The 19,852-nt window shown below is 53.3% G+C and overlaps 1 protein-coding gene across 3 annotated transcripts in view; it reads right to left on the bottom strand.

The window, feature by feature from the left end:
- Nucleotides 1-545: 545 nt before the first annotated feature.
- Nucleotides 546-19,852, bottom strand: part of TEKT5 (tektin 5) — a 73,770-nt gene continuing 54,463 nt past the window's right edge. The window contains exons 10-13 of one of the 3 annotated variants that reach the window (XR_007147800.1): nucleotides 4,225-4,336; nucleotides 3,743-3,882; nucleotides 830-1,016; nucleotides 546-655 (exon numbers count right to left, since the gene is read on the bottom strand). The gene's annotated coding sequence lies outside the window, so the exon portion shown is untranslated. The remainder of the gene's footprint in view (nucleotides 656-829; nucleotides 1,017-3,742; nucleotides 3,883-4,224; nucleotides 4,337-19,852) is intronic. The other 2 variants (XR_007147798.1, XR_007147799.1) reach the window with 2 other exon arrangements.

Genomic DNA, 19,852 nt, shown 5'->3' with positions numbered 1-19,852 from the left:
TCTCACCGGTAGGGAGTCTGGTTTTCAATCTATAGCAGTGATATAGTTTCCCTTTTAAGTAAGTCTACTTAACTCAAAAACACAAGTGGAAGGGCACCTGGGTGGCTCAGTCGGTTAAGCATCCGACTCTTGATCTGGGCTCAGGTCACGATCTCCCAGCTCGTTGAGATCGAGCCCCACATCAGGGTCTGCACCAACAGTGTGGAGCCTGCTTGGGATTCTCTCTCTCCCTCTCTCCCTGCCTCTCCCCTGCTTGTGGGTGCGTGCTCTCTCTCTGTCTCAAAATAAATAAACTTAAAAAAAAACCAGAACTTGGTGTTTTGTTTGTTTTGTTTTGTTTTGTTTTACAAAACAAAATCAAGGGTCAGCAAACTGTTTCTGTAAAGGGCCAGGTAGTAGATGTTTTCACCTCTGGGATCACAGACCTCACAGCATTTCTGACAGGAGTTCAAAGCTCTGAAGCCAATCCTAGATGAATGGGTATGGCTGCGCTTCAAATAAAACTATTCACCAAAGCTGATGTGGGACTGCATTTGGCCCCCAGACAGAGTTTAACGAGCTCTTAACTAACAGCACAGGCAGGAGGTGCAGAAATGGTGGTGATGATCGTGATACGGAGATGACCGAATTCAGGAAAACTTGTTCTGGAATAAACCTAGGTAATTAAGAACAAGGACTCAGAGGAAGAGAGGGCGAATCTTGGGGCCTCTTCTCCCATGTAGCTCCCAGACCATTTTTCCTGGCACATCTTTTGATCCTGTCTCTGTGCAACCCACACACAGGATGTGCAGGATCCCCAAAGCCATGTTTTAGGAGTCTTTCTAGTCACCTGAAGCTTTCCTCTTTGCAGTTGTGTGAGTGGCCGCCCATTCAACACACCCAGGGCTGGATGCGAGTGCACTCCGGAGGGGTAGGAGAACCCAGGAAGACCCGCTGGGGCCAAACTCCTTCTGTCTTCCCTCCCAGCCACACCCTGGGCTTTGCAGAGAAAGTTCATCCGGCTTCTCAAGCTGTCACTGGTTAATATGCAAATATTCTCAAATGGGGAACTTCATTAAGCCATTAAGGTCATTATCCCATTAGCCACCATCAGCCATTAACACCTTAGCTAGAGCCAATATCAACCAGCGTTCCAAAATGATAGAATTTAGACAGGAGGGGTCTATAGGGGTGGAGCCCATTCCCAAATTTCCTAGACAAAGTAAAGCTTAGCTAGGAGAAAAAGCAAGAGTTAATGGGTGCAAGACGCCCATTACTTTGTACTTTGTACTTTGTACTCCTCTTTATGCTTAATTTATTGAGCTTGTACTAAGTGCTAAGCACTTTCCCTGTCCTGGCTCACTTAACCCTCACAACACCATGAGGAAGTGGGTACTGTGATCCCCATGTTATAGATGAGGAAACTGAGGCTCAGACAGGTTAACTAAATAGGTGGCAGAGGTCTTTGCGGCTCCAAACTCTTAATGACCACACTCAACCCTCTTAGTGCCCCCACTGAGGTTTCTCTCCTCACTGCCTCTTCGTTTATCTGCTTATCTCGAGCCCATCTCTATGCTCCGGCTACTCCATTCCAGCCCGAATGCTTCCTCCTCGCCCTCCACCAGATGAGGCGCCCTCAGGAAGCCCTGTTCAAGTGGCCATGGCATCCTTCCAGGAGCCAGGGACTCTCTGGGTCTCTTGTGTTGATGGTCCCAGACCAGAGTCTGTGCTCACGAGCCAGAGAGCCATCGGGAGACAAGCTGTCTCCCCAGAGTGCCTCTCCATCTCCAGATTGGGGGTATCACGGTTCACCGGCTGGCACCCTCACCAGCCCACACCCAGACTCACCCAACCAGTCAGACCACACCACCCACGTGCCAGCCGGATCTGTGTGGACGGGTGTGTGGCAGGACCCAGCTCGTCTGCCTCGTCTCCTCCCTTCTTCCCACCCCCAGGTTCTTCTCCACATGAGAATGTTTTGTGTTTCTCCCAGAGAAGAGAGGCAAAGGCTTCTTTCTTCCCAGAAGCTTGGGGAGAGGAAAAGGGGAGGCCTAAGGCCAGGGACTCCCTGCTCCTGGGTAGCTTGGCTCACGATTGTGCAAAGTGACCCCAAAGTCCAAGTACGCCATTTGGAGGTGGCTGGGGCATTTCCTGCTTTCTCGGGGAAGGAAGACCAGGTTGAGTGAGTTCTGATATGGCCTCCTCTCCCCTCACCGGCCCTCAGCTTTCCCCTCTGGAAACAGGACAACGAATTCCCTCATGAACTCGTTGAAGGATCCCCTATGAGGATTCCCTGGGGTTAGACTTAACCCATGACCACATTCATTCCTTATTCCTTGAGCCCCAACCAAGTGCCCGGGGCTTTGCCAAGCTCGGGGAGGTAAGACTCCCAGAGAAGGGCTCTCACAGGGTTTATATCCAGCGAGGGAAGGAAGGCAGACAGAAGTAAACCAACAAGTCAGCAAAATAACCTGAGCCATCATTGTGCACCATAAAGAAGGTACAACAGGAGGATATGGGAGACCCCGGCCAGTGGGGTAGGGCGGGGGGTTCAGCTGGGTGATCTCAGAAGGGCTCTCCGAGGACACCTTTGGTGGAGGCTGAAATGACAAGAGGAAGCCAGCAGGGGGAAGGAAGGTCTGGAATGGGATGTTCCTAGCGGAGGGAACAGCAAGTCCAAATGCCCTGGGGTGAGGAGCAAGCCCTGAGGAGTAAAAAAGTGACGTGGTAGCTGTCACTGTGGTGCGTGATGGAGAAAGTGGTAGCAAATGAGGTCAGAGGCGTCGGCAGGGGATTCTAAGGACTGCGAGTACAGCAGGGGGCTCTGGGTAAGGACGTGCACACCCTGGGAGGAGTCTGGAAGTGGGTACTGCCTTCCTCCTCCCCTCCTGTCCCCCCCCCCCCGCCCCCACCAGCTGAAACTCCAGTCTGGAGAGGGGATTTGATTGGCTTAGGTTGGGTCACGTGCCCAGCAGTGGCCCGGGCAGGGCAAGGCACCTTGCCGGACGGCCACCTCCCCGCCCCTGCTCCAGTTCTGCCGGTTCAGATGGCCAAGGGGGAGTTCCCAAAGGAGAATGGGGTGCTGCCATCAGGGCCAAGGGCCGACGCCCTGCAGGCAGAAACTCTGGGTGTGCACTCTACGCCGCCCCCAAGTTCTGACCTAGACCCTCGTGCCTTCCCCTGCTGTCTGAGCCCCACTCGCTATCACCACCCCGCCCCCATGCTGGGGTTTGTGTGACACTTCTGGCTGATACCCATTTGTCACTTATAGAAACGCCCACCTCCTTTGTACCTTGGAAATGGGGAAACTGAGTCTGGAGTGGCAGGAAGCAGTTTGCCCCGTCATGGGATTCTGCTGCTTCTTTGAGGGTTTTCAGGAGAATCCCTTGCTCCCCTCCCCACCCCCCTGCCCTCTGCAGCCTTATTATGGCCATGTGGGGGTGGCCACAATAGAATGGAATGGATTTCCCCGGCCTGTGCAACCAATCCAGCTAAGCAGTTTGCATCACGCCTCCTGTTTCCCCATAGACAGTACAGCATAGGGGGCTGGCTACGCCTGGGTTTGACTAGCTGGGTGACCTTGACCAGGTCGCTAACTTCTCTGTGCCTTTATTGCCTCACCTGTAAAATGTGAACACAACTTAGTAGTGTTCAACGACCTCACAGGACTGTTGAGAGATTGAGCTTAAGCTCTTAGAACAGCCCTTGGCACGTAGTGCATTTGGGACACTGACGCGTGCATTTCTACGAACACCTACGGTACCTTGCACGCACTACGTGCTTGGAGACGATGTCGATTTCTTTTGTTCATTTATTCAGCCAAAGGTTACTGAGCGTTTTCCAGGCCCAAGAACTCACAGCAAAAAGGCCAGACAAGGTCCCTGCCCTCAAGGAGTTTACTTTCTAGGAGTAGAGAGAGAACACAAAGAAAGAAAGAAAGAAAAACTAAGTTAAAAAATAAGACATTTTTCATAGTGATGTGTTGGGAAGAAATAAAAAAAGGGTGACCTAGACAGTAATGGGGGGTAGGTATTTTAGGCAGGGTGATCTGGGACTGAAGGGTAACAGGTAGAACAGAAGAATGACCACCGGTGGGAAGAGTACTTCATATAGAGGGGATTAATAGCAAGTCCAAAGGCCCTGGGGTAGGAAGGATCTGAGTGAGGAAAAGGAGGCTGTTGTGAGTGGGAAGAGTGGGGGGAGGAAGAAATCAGAGAGGCAGGGGACACAGTAAGCAGCTCTCACGGGCTGTGGTAGGAGTTTGGATTTATCCGCCGCGCAGCAGGAAGCCCATGAACAGTTTAAACCCGGGAGTTATGGATCCAACCCCTGTTTTCCCAAGGATGCTCTGGTCGCTCTGCGGAAAACAAATGGAAGCGGCAAGATCGGAAGCGGGGAGGACAGCTGTGAGGCTCTCAGTTGTGAGAAATGGTGAGAACAGAGACCCACCCTCAGGTCCCTACAGACCATAGACACAGCCACCCGGGAGCATGGCCCACCAGCCAGAAGCCTGGGCCTTGTCTGCAAGGCAGCATCATTCCAAGAGGGACGGAGGACTCCCTGTATATCGTGGGTGCTCCCGGCAGACTGCTAGAGCTGAGCCTTCCTGCCTGGAACTCTCCTGCGGGATCAGCCACTGGTCAGGTCAGCCAGTCCAGCCGGGGCCCCATCCTCTTCCCCTTCCCGTCTCCGGGGAGTGCCCAGGGCAGAAATCCGGCCCTGTCCACCCTGCACTGTGCTCTGATAACCTCCCCGAAGGGGAAGCCAGTTGTTTGGAAGGAAATGGTGCAGAATGAGGCAGTGGCCACGCTGAAAACAGGGCCGGGGCCTGTTTGTAGGGCCGAGCTGGGAACCTGAGGGCGGGGATCCCAGCGGTGAGAAATTGGGAGGCCTTCCCGGGAAGGCGGAGGTCAGATTCACCTAGGCACCTGCTCCACCTGGCCTGGGTGGGGGGGTCAGGGGGCTTCTGAGGACATTTACCACCCTTCGAGGAGCGCCATGCTAAGCAATGAGACGGCTCTTAATCCTCAGTCCTGGGAAGTGGGCTCAGGAGAAAGACCACGATCGCTTGGAGGGGTCCCTGGAGCTGACCCAGAATGCAGACTTCCCTTCCCTGTCCCTGCTTCCTTCTTCAATCTGGCCTTCTCTTGTCCCCATCCCACCCAGTGTGATGGGGGGAGGACAGGAAGGGGCAGTTACAATCTTGTGTCTGCACGCTGCCAACCCCTGGAGAGATTTTAAAAGGGAGCCGACCTCCATCCAATTCAGTTAGGCTCTGGGGTGGGGCTGGGCACTGACTAGTCTTTTGGGGAAAAAAAAAAAAAAAAGGAAAACAACTCCCCAAGGGATCCTAATGTGCAGCCAAGGTTGAGAACCTCTCAGCTTTGGAAAGTTTTGATTCTGTGCTTTTCAACCCTAACGGATCTGCCCAATCTCCATGGCAGGTTTTTTAAATGAACCCACGTCTGGGCCCCACCCCGGACCAATTAGGCCGGGATCACAGAGCATAGGGTGCAGACACTAGATTTTTCAAAACAATTTTTTAATGTTTATTTATTTTTGAGAGAGAGAGCGAGAGAGAGAGTGCGAGCAGGGGAGGGGCAGAGAGAGAGGGAGACACAGAATCGGAAGCAGGCTCCAGGCTCCGAGCTGCCAGCCAAGAGCCCAGGGCGGGACTCGAACCCACAAACTATAACACTGTGACCTGAGCCAAAGTTGGACGCTCAACTGACTGAGCCACCCAGGTGCCACGAGACGCTATATTTTTTAAAAGCTACCCCAGGCGGTTCCAAAGGGCAGTCAGAGTAGAGAACCTGTGATACAGTCCAATCTCCCAGGTGAACAGATGGGGAGACTGAGGCCCAAACAAAGGTGGCTGGCCCAAGGTCACATGGCCAGCTGGCGGCAAAGGCAGAGCTCAGAACCAGGACTCCGACTTCCCAGGTTAGTTAGGTGGTGCGCCCTCACAGGGGACATCTTGGAGGAGGTCTGTGTGGACCATCCGGGACCCGCTGCTTGCCCAGGGAGGCAGCACGGAAAGAACGGCCCCCAGGGAGGGCACGTGGGAGACTCCGTGACAATGGTGAGCTCTGTGGCTCTCTTACCTCACGCGGCAATTTACTTGGAGCTCGTTAAAAGGACCATTTAGCCTAACCTCATCACGAGAGCCCTTTAAAAGCAAGAAGGCTTCCCTGGCCGGCGGCAGAAGAGGAAATGGGAGACTGAGACGGGCACTGAGCGCTCCCTTTGCCGGTGCAGGCTTGGAGAGGGGGCCACGTGGGAAGGTTCTCCTCCAGATAAGTCAACACCTTGATTTCAGACCCCCAAGGCCCAGAGCAGGGGACCCAGCCCCGTCACACCTGGACTTCTGACCTATAGAACTGGCAAGCTAATGAATGAATGTTGCTTATTGCTACGAGGTTTGTGGGCATTTGTGGGCTTTTTAAATTTTTTTAATTTATTTAAGAGAGAGAGAGAGAGAGAGAGAATGCACACGAGCAGGGGAGGGGCAGAGAGAGAGGGAGAGAGAATCCCAAGCAGGCTCCGCGCTGTCAGCACAGAGCCTGAAGGGAGGCTCGATCCCATGAACTGTGAGATCACGACCTGAGCCGAAATCAAGAGTCGGATGCTTAACTGACTGAGCCACCCAGGCGCCCCTGTGGGAAACCAATAGACTCACTACACCTGAAGAAGGAGTTGCGGAGGCCTGACCCCAGCCCCCCAAACTAGACTTTCCCCAGAGCACCTAGAAAGGAGGGAAATTCCAAGAAGAGAGACTGAGATCAAGTTGGAGAGGCCCACTGCCAGAGAGGCCGGGCTGGCAGATCGGCCAAGGGGACGGGTACCAACAGGTGGGCAAGGAGCTCGGCCAGGGCCCCCCGCCGAGGCATGCCAGGGCGCCACCCCCCCGCCGCCCCTCCCCCGGTTCCAGCGCATCTCAGAACTCGTGTGGGCATGTGGCATGAAGTAAGACTGATACCACGCCGTGATCTACAGGCGGGAGGGGAAGGCGTGGGCGCGGGGGTTGGGACACTGGCGAAGGACCAGTATCATTCCGTAGACCCTACCCCACGCCTGGTGCAAGATCTGGGGCCCCTACGGGCACGACCTCGCCTCCTCCTGCACTTGCAAGGTGGAGCAGCGGGGCCCCTCCGGGGTGCGAGCGAGCGGACAGGCGAGGCCAACCTTGAACTTGGGCAGGGCAGAGCCCCCTGCAAGAAGTTTCTGCTTCCTCCTCTCTTTGATCTTTCTTTGAGGGTTTCTAGGATGACTTCCTGTACCTCATTAAGCTGTCTGAAATCCCACCACCTTTCCCCCATTTAACATCCTGCACCCCCAAGGCCACCCCGTCCACTCCCGTCCCATCATCCGGTCTCGTTCCCCGCCCCCCCCCCCCCCCCCCCCCGCGAAATCACCCTCCCACCACCTGAAATCATCTGCTTCGTCATCTGGGGCTTCAGCATCTCCCACCGGCCAGGAGATCATCCGCTCAAGGCAGGCGGGCGCCCGGTCAGGCTGGTCCCCTCATGTAGCACTCCGGGCAAATCCTGGGACTGAATGACGCAGGCAGAAGGAGACCCCTGTGGGGCTTCGGACGGAGGGGAAGGCGATTCTGGTCGAGAGGAGACATTCTTTCCTAGCCATCCCCTCCAGGATGTCCCTTCTGCAACCCTGCCTCCAGGCGCCTGAGATTCAGCTGACAGGTGCCTGTGTCCCCCAGACTTCCGCCAGGCCAGGCCTACTCCCTGCCCCTCAGGGAAGCTCTGGAAATTTTCTGATGCTCCCAGGGACCCAAGCTCAGAGAGACAAAAGGAAGGAGGGTGAGGCACGCAGTCCTAAGCTCCCAGGGGAAGCTTTCCTGCTCTGTGATTCCCAGGGCTTGGTGCTTACCAAGCCATTTGCAGGGAAGGGCCAGTTTGCTCGTTTCCATGGCCCATCCATCACATGCCGGTTCCATAACCTACAATGGAAACAAGAGAGCCCGCCACGCGTCTGCAAAAGCAGCAGCAACGACTAACAGCTACCCGGATTTGTAAAGCTGCCCTCCCCGTGTGGCGCTCGGCTCTTTGTGGGCCGGGAGCAGTTCGTGAGGTTTGCAGATGGACCGCGCTTTGGACGACGGCAGGGGCGGGTGGGCGGGTGGGCGCTGGGCTGCTACGAGGCCCCAGACCCCCGCCCAGAGGCTGGGAACAGCGTGAGGGGGGAACCGATGAGGGGACACCCTCATGTACACACAGTCTGTGACGGGGACCGGAAGGAGCCAGGGCAGGAAGTGGGAGAAAACCCTGGGAGGCGGGGCAGGGCGGGGTGGGGGGAGGGGGGGAGGATGGAAGGATCACCCCCTGACCCCAACCCAGACTCCATCTCCGAGGCCCTTCCCCAATTCAGGGGAAGCTTCTGCAGGGGAGGGAGTGCATTTGCCATGGTTGTATTTGTCACCGCCCTACTTTGTCCTGCAGTCCTTAAACTTCTCTCGAGTTGTTTGTCTTGTACCTTCTGGCTCGGATTCCAGTCCTAGAGGAATGCATACTAACTAGCGACAGGAAAGCAGGGTCGGAGGCCCCGTGTCTCTAGGCCCAGCCTGGGGACAGCCGGCTTCATTCTGCCGGCGTCGGGCCCCGCTGACAGGGTGGGGTGGCAATACCTTCCTGCCTGGTGTGCAGGGACATGGCAGCTGGAATTGCCCTGCCCGGCCCCTCCCCGGGCTCTCAAGGAGCCCCAAGACGCAGAGGAGAGGTGACCTCGAAACTCTCCCTGCTCCTTCCAGAGGGGGCCGGCCCCGCACCCTGCGGGCTGGCCGCCACGGTTTCTGGGCAGGGAGCTCAGGAATGCCTCTCCCCCCCACACCTCGCACACAGTAGGCACTCGGGGTATTTGCCCATGCCCTACAGCCGGGCCCGGATGGAACCCGGCCCCGCCCGGCGTCACCTCCGAGCCTCGGCCCGCGGTGGCTGCATTGTTCCAATTCCTCCAGGTTTGGAATGTCTCTGTTTACCATCAATGTCAACCCGACTCTAGAACATTCAGCTCTGAGAGGTCTGCTGGGGTCTGAGGGGGAACAGCTCGGCAAGGGACCCACTCCGGCAGGGCACAGTCGGGGTGGGTGTCGGCCGGTGAGAGTCCCGTGGGTCCTCGCTGGTCATCGGCCCTGGCTCCCAGCCCCTTTGCTCTCCTGGCGCTTTTCTTCAGCAGGATACACAGAACGACAGCTCCTCCTCCAAAGGGCCGCCTCCTCCTTCCGTGTCTTGAATCACACAGGTGTCTCCACCGCACATGACCTCTCCCACTTCAGCCTGTCCAAACCCTCCGGTCCGTGGGAGACCTCAGGTCCTCCAGCTAGCCTAGTGGATGTGCAGCCAACCTCCACCGGTTCTCACTGTGTTGCCTCGGGCAAGTTACTCAACCTCTCTGAGCCTCCGTTTTCTCGCTTGTAAAGCGCAATTTCTCGCTTCGTGGCTGCCTTCCTCTCCGCACGGCCTTCGGTCGCTGGGGAAGTGCCCGTGGTAGGAGCCCACTCAAATTTGCAGCCCCCGTGTATCCAGGACGGAGCACTAGACCATGAATAGATCAGACGTCGGTGGGAACGGGAGGCGGGGGGGGTTAGTGAACTGTGGCATCGCCTTCGCTTTCGGTGAACTTGGGGTCAGAGGCAGCTGAGTCTTTGGGAACGGCAGTGGCCGGGCTCGTGTGTCCGCAGGAGCTCGGGAGCTAGGGCAGTTGACTGTCAAAGCGTCCCCCGCGGTATTACCTGTCGCTGTCTGCTAGACAAACCTCGCTTGTCTCCCTAACCCTTCTACCTAATATTGTTTTTTCAGAAAAACCTTTTCTGCTCACATTAGCCAGAGCGCATTCTGTCACCTACAAGCAAGACCTTACATGAATTCACGGGGGGCGATAATAACGTCTACCTCCAGGGGCAAGCGTGGAGATTAAGTACTCCTACAGCCTTGGCGGGAAATCAGGAGGAAGCCAGTTCAGCAAGGTGACTACGTGCCTTGTATCTGGGGTGCCAGCTTCACGGTTTGGGGGACAGTGTGCTCTGCCTGTGTCGCACAGCACGCCTGCGTTACAGGCCGGCTGTCCCGCCCTCCCTGGGGGTGCTGTATGCAAAAGGCCCCCATTCTCTGCGTCCAGCATTGAGACAAGACCTGTTTCCTGGAGAGGCCGGGGTTCCCGTAGCTGGGAGCAGTCCCCATCCCCACGGGGAGTTTGGTGGTAACTGAGAGGCACTGAGGTTCCTGACCCAGGGGCGTGTCCCCAGGCCTAGGAACCGCTGTCTGGAGTAGACCAGGGACCCCAGGGTTCTAGCTAGTTAGGGACTTGGCCAGCCCTTACATGTGGTTCCCTCGCCCACGGTCGCTTCCCATGGGAGGCTTAGTGGGGGCATGACTTAGAACCTCTGCCTTGCAGCCCCGAAACTAGTGTCCCCAAACTTCCACTCGTGGGAAGCTGTCCCCCCCGCCACCCTGCCACAGCCACTCGGGGGCAGGGCAGGCCCCTCGGGCATCCTGGAGCGACCTGCTGGTCACTGAAAGAAGTGTCAGGGGTCACGCCCATGATGTTGCTTGTCCCCACCTGCCCGGTCACCTTGAAGACCACCTATGCCCTACCCGCGCAGGTCCCTGTGCCGAGCTGACCAGTGTCCCCCCAAAATCCATGTCTATCCGGAGCCTCAGAATGTAACCTTGTTAGAAGTAGGGTCTTTGCAGATGGCATCAGTTGGTAACTGAGAAGAGTGAATGGTAGTTATGGTGGGCCCTGTTGTCCCTGTAAGAAAAGGAAACTTTGGATATGCACGCGGGGGAGAAGGCCATGGGGTGGCGAGGGCCGTTGGGGTGATGCAGGGTGCGCCGAGGGACGCCAAGGACGGCCAGCCGCCAGCACAGGCTGGGAACAGACCCCCTAGAGTGTCAGCACAGCCGACACCTTCCTATCTGACTCCTGGCCTCCAGAACGGGAGAGAACGCACCGTTGCCTCTCCGGCCATCCCGCCGTGGTAACTTGGGAAACAGCTCGAGGAGACTCACACAATTCCTTCTTTTACACATGGGTTACGGACGGCACGGAGGGGCCAGGGGAGAGGGACCGTGCGTGGCATTCTTCTGACTTGGGCTCCGTAGGGAGTGAAGATAAGCCACCCATCCCTTCCTCCCCGGGATGCTCGTAACTTAAGGACGGCTGGGATACAGTTGGGACATTTTGCACAAAGGATTTGGATTGGATTTGGATTCCTTCTGGGAAGGAAGCAATCAAGATGCGGTCCAATACAGATAAAACAGCAGCCATATATATAATTTTATATTTTCTCGTAGCCACGTTAAAAACGATGAGATTAGGGGCGCCTGGGTGGCTCAGTCAGTTGAGCACCTAACTCTGGCTCAGGTCATGATCTCACGGTTCGTGAGTTCGAGCCCCACATCGGGCTCTCTGCTGTCAGTACAGAGCCTGCTTCGGATCCTCTGTATCCCCCTCTCTCTGCCTCTCTCTCTCTCTCTCTCTCTCAAAATAAATAAACTTCAAAAGAACGGTGAGGTTAAATTTAATAATCTATTTTCTTTAACCTCATAGATCCCAAACATCATCATGGCAGCATGTTTTCGAGATACAACATACCAAAAAGATATTTTACATCTTTTTGTTTTTTTAAACAAAGTCTTCAAATTCACACCAGCCACGTTTCAGGTGCTCAGGGGCCACCTCTGGCTCGTGGCTCCCATATGGAACAATGCAGCCCAATTCCTTGTTGCGGGATGTAGTGTGTTTTGTCTGGCGGCGAATGGGACAGTTCTGTTTCCACGCTTGTCTGTGTGATTGCCCCAGCGGCCGGTGGGGCGGGCCGGTAAGTCTGACTGCTTATCTGCAAGCCTTGTAAGTCATCTCCACAGATTCCTTCCCCTAAAACCTGACCCCGCCTCCCCCTAAGTCTGTTTCATCCAAACCTGCACGACAAGCAGGGAAACAGGTTCCACACGGATCTGGACCTGGCACCTTCAGCTGCACGTGGGACGTAGGGCAGGTAGGGAGGGGAAGGATGGAGGAGTCCCTAAGCTTCAGGCCCTGAAATGCGTGAGCCTGGAAGAAAAGCCCCATGTACAGTCTGGGTGTCAGAAGATGTTACACTGAGTCCGTTGGAGACAGATTCGTCCACGGTCACTCAAGACCAAGGATAAAAACTGAGCCTCTAGGGGCCCCTGGGCGGCTCAGTCAGTTAAGCACCGACTTCGGCTCGGGTCACGATCTCACAGTTTGCAGGTTCAAGCCCCATGTGGGGCTCTGTGCTGACAGCTCAGAGCCTGGAGCCTGCTTTGGATTCTGTGTCTCCCTCTCTCTGCCCCTCCCCTGCTCATGCTCTGTCTGTCTGTCTGTCTGTCTCTCTCTCTCTCTCTCTCTGTCTCTCTCTCAAAAATAAATAAACATTAATAAAGAAAAAAAAACTAAAAACCCTGAGCCTCCTGACTCCCAGGCCAGGACTGTTTGCTAGAGTGCCACCCAGTTATTCTGAGTGGCCAGAGACTAAAGCAATGTTTCTCCAAGCATGGTCCCAGGACCACCACTGTGGTGGTGCCCTGTGTGAGTGCCCTAGCCGCTTTGTGCCTCAGTTTCCCCATGTATAAAACAGAGATCATGATGGTCCCCACCTCATAGGGTTGCCATTAAGATGAAGTGAATTAATTTGGGGACGTGTTCATGGACTAAGCACTCGGTAAGTAGCCGCTCTATTATTGTTGTTACCAGTAGCCAAAGCAGCTCAGAGTGGGGACATTCTGTGTCACGGGACATGCCCAATTTAGCTCACTCTGAGTCCCTCTGGAGGCTCAGCCAGTGGAGACCCTCCTGACCCACCACCAGTGTGTGGGGAGCGCAGGAAGGCACATCCAGTCCCTGTGAAGACAGAGATAACATGCTCCTTTGGGGACGCTGGGACACCGCCGCCTTCCTAGACTCTATGCTGAAAAGCTGACTTTGCAAACAGAGATGCTGAACGGTTCAGGGTGGTCCTGGCTCAACAGTGGACGGAGAGGGGTCCCTGGCTTCCCAGACAAAGGGGAAAAAAGGGCTGTGAGTGAGTGAGAGGTGTGGCTGGGACAGACAGCTGGCACGGGAGGGGGTGGGTGTGATAGCTCAGGCTCTGGGCCAGCCCACCCCCCACCCCAAGGTGAACTCACTCCGTACATCTGCTCCCTTGCTTGACATCACTCCTTAACTATTAGAGCGCTCAGACAAAGTCCACCATCCTTAGCATTCAGGACCTTCCCGGGCTGCCCCTTCCTCTCTCTTGCCACCTCTATCCCCTGGCTTTGAACTTGACGCTGGAGCTCCCTTCCTAAGACACCCTCTGTCACATACATCAGTTTGCACCTGCTGTTTCTTTCCTCTGCTCAGGAAGCTCTTCCCCAACTCGTCTCACCTGGCTAGGATTCTTGTTCTCCTGACATCACCTCCTCCAGGAAGCCTTCCTAGACCTCCCCACTGGGGTCAACACTCTTCTACGAGGAGGAGGCAATTTCTGTTCACTTGGCCATTCCCCCTCTCTAGGCTGTCAGCATCATAGGGGGTACGTTGGGGTAGAGCTGAAGAACCCTGAACTCCATTCCCTACCCCCACCCCCCAACCTTGACTGTAAACAAAGATTATCTGAGACCCTCTGTCATGGGCCAGGCCTGTGAGGGATACAGGGGGAAGAGGCCTCCCTGCCTCCGAGGGGTGTTACGAGCCTAATGTGCCCCCGTCCCAAATTCATATGTGCAAGTTCTAAGCCTCATCTGGTCACACTGTGACAGGATTTGGAGACAGGGACTTTGAAGAGGAGATTAAGTTAAAATGAGGTCATGTGAGAGGGTCCTAATCCAAGGTGACTGGTGTCCTTACAGGAGAGGAGATCCAGGGGCACCTGGGTGGCTCAGTCGGTTAAGCATCCGACTTCAGCTCAGGTCATGATCTCACAGTTCATGGCTTCAAGCCCCGCATCGGGCTCTGTGGTGACAGCTCGGAGCCCGGAGCCTGCTTCGGATTGTGTCTCCCTCTCTCTCTGCCCCTCCCCCGCTCATGCTCTGTCTCTCTCGCTCAAAAATAAATAAATATTAAAAAAAAAAAAAGAAGAAGAAGAAATCCGGCAGAGAAGGGAGACATGGGGACACAGGGAGAAGACAGGTGTCTGCGAGCCAAGGAGAGAGGCCTCAGAAGAAACCAACCCTGTTCCTACCTTGATCCTGGACTCCCAGCCTCCAAACTGTGAGAAAATAAATTTCTGCTGCCCAGAATTTAATTATTAAAAATAAGTGGAAGTTACCCAGTCCGTGGTACTTGGTTGTGGCAAAGCGTTGGATGAAGCTCATAGTTCCCCATTTCTGCCTTCGTAAAACAGCCAATGGTGATCCCCATCCCCTGAGGCGGCGGAGGACTGAATTAGTGAAACGCATGTCAAGCGGGACGGATGCCGACAGATGCTAGCTGCTGTCTATCATTATTGCCTTTGTCGATGTCATCCAGCTGAGACAGACAAGACTCAGCACGAGAAACAAGACGTCACGGACTCAGTCGGTTAAGCGTGAGACTGTTGATTTCAGTTCAGGGCGTGATCTCACGGTTTGTGAGTTCGAGCCCTGCGTCGGGCTCTGTGCTGACAGCATAGAGATTCTCTCTCCCTCTCTTTCTGCCCCTCTCCTGCTTGTTCTCTCTCTCCCTCTCTCTCAAAATAAAGAAACTTAAAACAATTTTTTTTAATCAAAAAAAAAAAATGAAAAGAGGATGCCACAGATAGGAGCTGAGGACCTGGTGTGGGTGAATTTAACAACTTCGTGTCCGCCTCCCTGCTCTGGTGAGGGAGGAAACCAAGGCCAAGAAGGGACAAGGGACCTGCCCAAGGTCCCATGGGAACAGGAGAACACCAGGGCTGGATCAGAGCTCCAGGCCGAGCTCTGGCTGCACCATCCTGCTAGTTGTGGGTTTCAGTATTAAGCAACATTCATGCAGTTCTTGATTGTTCCACTTGCCTAAGGCCAACTCGCGGGTACTGGGGTCGACCCTTCCTCCCAGAGACACAGGCTGCAGGGAGGAAGCTGTCCGGCCCCCAGGGTGTGTGTGTGGGGCGGGGGGAATGGTGCTCCTGGCTCTGCCTCCACTCACATCCTCCCTCCAAGGGCCTCTCCATGTGTCCAGGCAGCCAAGTACTTCCCCCACATGTGGGAGCTCTGCCCAGGATCTGGGGCTGAGCAGAGAGCAGTGGGGGGCCCTCCCTCTAGACACTGGGGGCAGGAGAGAAGAAGGGCCTCAAGGAGCTGACCTTCAGCTGATCTAAGCCACAAGGACACAGAGGGCGGGCAGGGCCCCATCCTTCCTCTGGCCAGCTGCTGCCCCCTGAGCCAACACTGTGTCATGCTGGGCTCCCATGTAGAAGAGGTGAGTCCTGCTGGGCGGGAGCCGGGGCAGCGTGCTAGGTCACCTACAGACAGACGGTCAAGGTCAGCGGCTGCCAGCACGTGCTGGGCCGCTGCCCTAGGAGCTCCTCTGTGGCTAAGAGCCTCAGGCGTAAGAGACCCGTAAGTCCCCCGCTCTGTCATCCTACGCCTTCCCCACTCCCCCGCCATGCATCCTCAACCTGAAGTGCTCTTAGGATAGGGAACTCACTACCAGCAAAGCATTCGATCCCACTGGCGCAGAGTCCTAAATCAACGTTGTCCAATAGAAATATGTGAGCACACTGATGGTGTTTCCAAAAGTAAAACGAAATAAGTGAAACTCATTATAATAATGTATTTTCTTGAACCCAACATATGCAAAACATGATCAGCATCTCACCAACATTTAAAAAAAGGTAGTGGCATGTTTTACATTCTATTTTTTGCACTGGTGTTTTATTTTACACTTATGCACTTCCCTGTGGGGTTAGCTCTTCTGGCGTTCCACGGTCACTCGGGGCTGGTGGCTATACTGCTGGACAGCGCAGCTCTCCGTCCTGGACTTTTTCCTCATGCTGAATTAAAATCTAACACCCTGCCATTTTTACACGTTGGCTTTCTTTTCATTCACGGTGCTTACAGATGAAGCAGCTATTTGATAATAACCAGGAACAACAAATACACTGTTATGCTCTTAACTCTGTGCCAGCCGGTGAGCCCGGATGCCTTATGTGAGTTCCATTTAAAACCCACACAGCCCAATAGCGCCATTTTTCAAAGGAAGATGTGAAGCATTAAAAAGGTCACATAGTTAGCCAGTGAGAAAGCCAGGACACGGCCCCAGGTCTGTGATCTGTTCACTTAGTCTCTAATACCACAATGTCCAGCATGGTCGCTGCCACCATCTGTTATCGCCGAGCATTTGAAACGTGGCTGGCCTGAATCGAGGCATGCCGTAAGTGTAAAATACACACCAGATTTCCAAGACATGGTATCAAAAACCAATAAATAATTTTTGTGTTGACAACATGCTGAAATATTAAGTAAAATGTGGTCTTAAAATTGATTTTACCTGTTGCTGTTTTTTTTTTTTAAAGTGGCTATTGGAAAATTTAAAGTTTCCTACGCATCTGGCATTGTATTTCATTGGATAGCACTGCTCTAACCTGTTTCCTTCAGAGCTGAATATTTTCCTTTCCTTTAATGGTTCATGATGATATCATTTCTGATCCCTTCCCTGAGGTGCTCCTTTGGATCAGTGCTTCTTGCAGTGAACAATGGTTCAGCTGACTATTCTCCTGTGATCTGCCTGTTAATGTTTTTTGCCCAGTTTGGGTTTGAGTGGTCTTTCCTTTTTTTTCCTCTTGATGATCAGACTTCTTTGTAATTAGAGGTGTTTACGTGTATGTGTCCATTGCCATGTTGCAAATATTTCCCCCCAATCATTATCAGGCTTTCAATTTTTTCTGTGGTATCTTTGGCTATGTACGTTTCTGTCTTTATGCAGCCAATTTGCAAATAGTTTCCTTTGGGGGCTTCTGGATTTCGTGTCATGCAAATCCAGGGCAATCTAAGATTTTGCCCACTCCCAAATTATCAAAAAGTATTATCTGCATTTCCCTCTGCTACATTCACTTTTTAATCCTTTTTGCTTTCATCCAACTGGAACCATTTCTGTTTGTGATATGAGGAAGGGATCTGACTTAATTTTCCACCAAATGTGTAGCCAATTGTCCTATTTAGTGAATAATTCATTCTTTCTTTTCTTTATGAAATGCCATTTTAAAAAATCATCTTTAGGCTCTGTTTTCCCTCTGTTGGCAGGCAAGTCAGCCACCAGCAGCTCCAAATTTACATTTCACCAGCTCAACAAGCTCAGCAAATAAAAGTTTTCTCTAGGTAGTCCCAGCATAAGTCCCAGGGCTGACTCTCAGCAGACATCTTGAACCAACATGATGGCTGGGGATGGATGATGCTGACTGGCCAAGTCTGACCTACCTGTCTCCTGGAGTAGAAGGGTGAGGACACTTGAAAAAATGGGGAGGGTGGTTCCCCAAAGGGAAGTTGGGATGCTGGTGAGACAAAAACATGCCCAGCACAGTGTGCATTCTCCTAACTGGTCACTGGGTGACCCAGAACCCCAGCTCCATAGACATTTTGAGAGGAGGTTCTTAGGTCCCCAGTGTTCTAGCCAGGCTTCCCCTTCAAACATCAGCAAGGGTGGTGTCTGCCCCAGGAATTCAGATCTGACTCCAGATGCTCTCTTTGCAGGGGGATCCCTGTCAGTCTGGAAAATCAGCCCAGTGGGGTTGGGGTGGACTGTCTTGCCCACTCCTGCCCCAGGACCCTTGGTCAGGTTCCTTCTCCCTGCCAAAAGGGGTGGGACTCCAGGAGGGCTGGAAGAAGGAAGGGTGACAGCAGGGCACGGTCAGTGTCTACAAACAGAAAGTGGCTCTTTCCTGCCTGTCCCTGAGAATGGTACTGTCTGGGCTGGCTCAGGAAGTTGAGCTTCTGCAGGGAAGGTCCCCAGAATGCCTCTCTGGCCTCCGTCCAAGGGCAATCCCTGGGCCACTAGGGAACAGCCTGAGGATCCAGAGATCAGGCTCTTCTGCAGAGACGTTTTACAACACAGGCCAGAGTGTTGATCTTGGGGAGCAGAAGCCTGTGTTTCTACATAGGATGACCCAGCCCTCAGAGCATCATGCCACTGAGGTGGGCATGGCAAGCCCCACCCTCTAAGCCTACACGGGAGCAGGGCGTCAGTGGGTGAGGCCAAAACCAAAATTCTTTTGGTAGCTCCCTGTTTCCACTGAGCTCTCCAAAGCACCCCCCCTAAATAATAATCATACACTAAGCAGAACAATAGTAGCTGAAAACACTATATAAAATGAGAATAAAAGTCTCTTTAGAAAACTTTGCTCCATCGCGTGATATAAAACACATCAATTAAACAAAAGCAGGCTGCTTGAGATGCAGGGTGAGGACACCCAGGTTCAAAGCTCAGCATTGCCACTTGCTGGCTGTGGCCTGGGCAGCTTGTTAAACACTTCATGCTTTGCTGGTTGCTCTTCAAAATGAGGCTGAGGACAGCCCTGCCTCATAAGATTGTTTGAGGGGGCGCCTGGGTGGTTCAGTTGATTAAGCATCTGACTTTGGCTCAGGTCATGATCTCACGGTCCTTGGGTTCGAGCCCTGCGTCGGGCTCTGTGCTGGCAGCTCAGAGCCTGGAGCCTGCTTTGGATCCTGTGTGTCTCCCTCTCTCTCTGCCCCTATGCTGCTTGTGCTCTGTCTCTCTCTGTCTCTCAAAAATAAATAAAGATTTTTTAAAAAAGATCGTTTGAGGATCCACAAAACTAATGACTGCAATACATGACCAACACCAGCAGCAATGTGTTGGGTGACTGTAGCACATGGGAAGGGAGATGGATGGTAGCCATGTTGTAAGGGAGGGAAGGGAGAGTGTCGGAAGACTCTGAGAAGCCATGGGAAGTGGATTCAGATTAGATGTAAATGTATCTTGCAAAACCTCTAGGACAGCCACTAAGCAATTTTTTAAAGAAGAATAACTGATAGGCAAGGAGAGGAAGAAAAAATAGAATCATATAAAACAATTAAAAATGCTCAGCACAGAGCTTGATGCAGGACTCAATCCCATGACCCTGGAATCATGACTCGAGCTGATATCAAGTAGCTCAAATGACTAAGCCACCCAGTGCCCCAGGATGGGAAGCTTTTTTTTTTTTTTTAAGGAAGAAAAAGGGCACTGAGCATTGATTTTAATCCAACTGCACCATTATATTAAATGTAAATGGGCTAAATACACCAATGAGGAAACAGAGACTGGCAGAGCAGATAAAAAATAAGACTTGTCAACCAGGGGCACCTGGGTGGCTCAGTTGGTTAAGAATCCGACTTTGGCTCAGATCACGATCTCATGGTTTGTGAGTTTGAGCCCCGCATTGGGCTCTGTGCTGACAGTTCGGAGCCTGGAGCCTGCTTCAGATTCTGTGTCTTCCCCTCTCTCTCTGCCCCTCCCCCACCCATGTTCTGTCTTTCTTTCTCTCAAAAATAAACATTAAAAAAAAAACCACCCAAGACTCAACCATATGTTGTCTACAAGAAACCCACTCTAAACACCAATAAATGGGAATGGAAGGCAAAGGACTACAGAGCCAAGTTGCCCAGGACTGACCCGGCTACCTCCTCAACCTCACTGAGACTCAGTTTCCTCTGTTGTAAAATGCGGATAGTAGTTCTGATCACATAGAGGTGTCATGAGGATTAAATGGGCTAATTCATAGGAAGCATTTAGAATGAGGAATGGCACAGAGTAAGCACTATAAGGTGATAAGGTTTTCAGCATCACCATTCTTATTATCCACGTGCAGGTTCACGACTTGTCCAGCTCTCACTTCCAACCAGCCTTTCACCGAAAAGCTTCCCCTAAATAGAAACTCTAGAGCTACCATTGTGTC

Source organism: Prionailurus viverrinus, chromosome E3, assembly GCF_022837055.1.
Source record: "Prionailurus viverrinus isolate Anna chromosome E3, UM_Priviv_1.0, whole genome shotgun sequence".
Lineage (NCBI taxonomy): Eukaryota > Metazoa > Chordata > Mammalia > Carnivora > Felidae > Prionailurus > Prionailurus viverrinus.
This window is presented reverse-complemented; position numbering and strand designations above follow the sequence as displayed.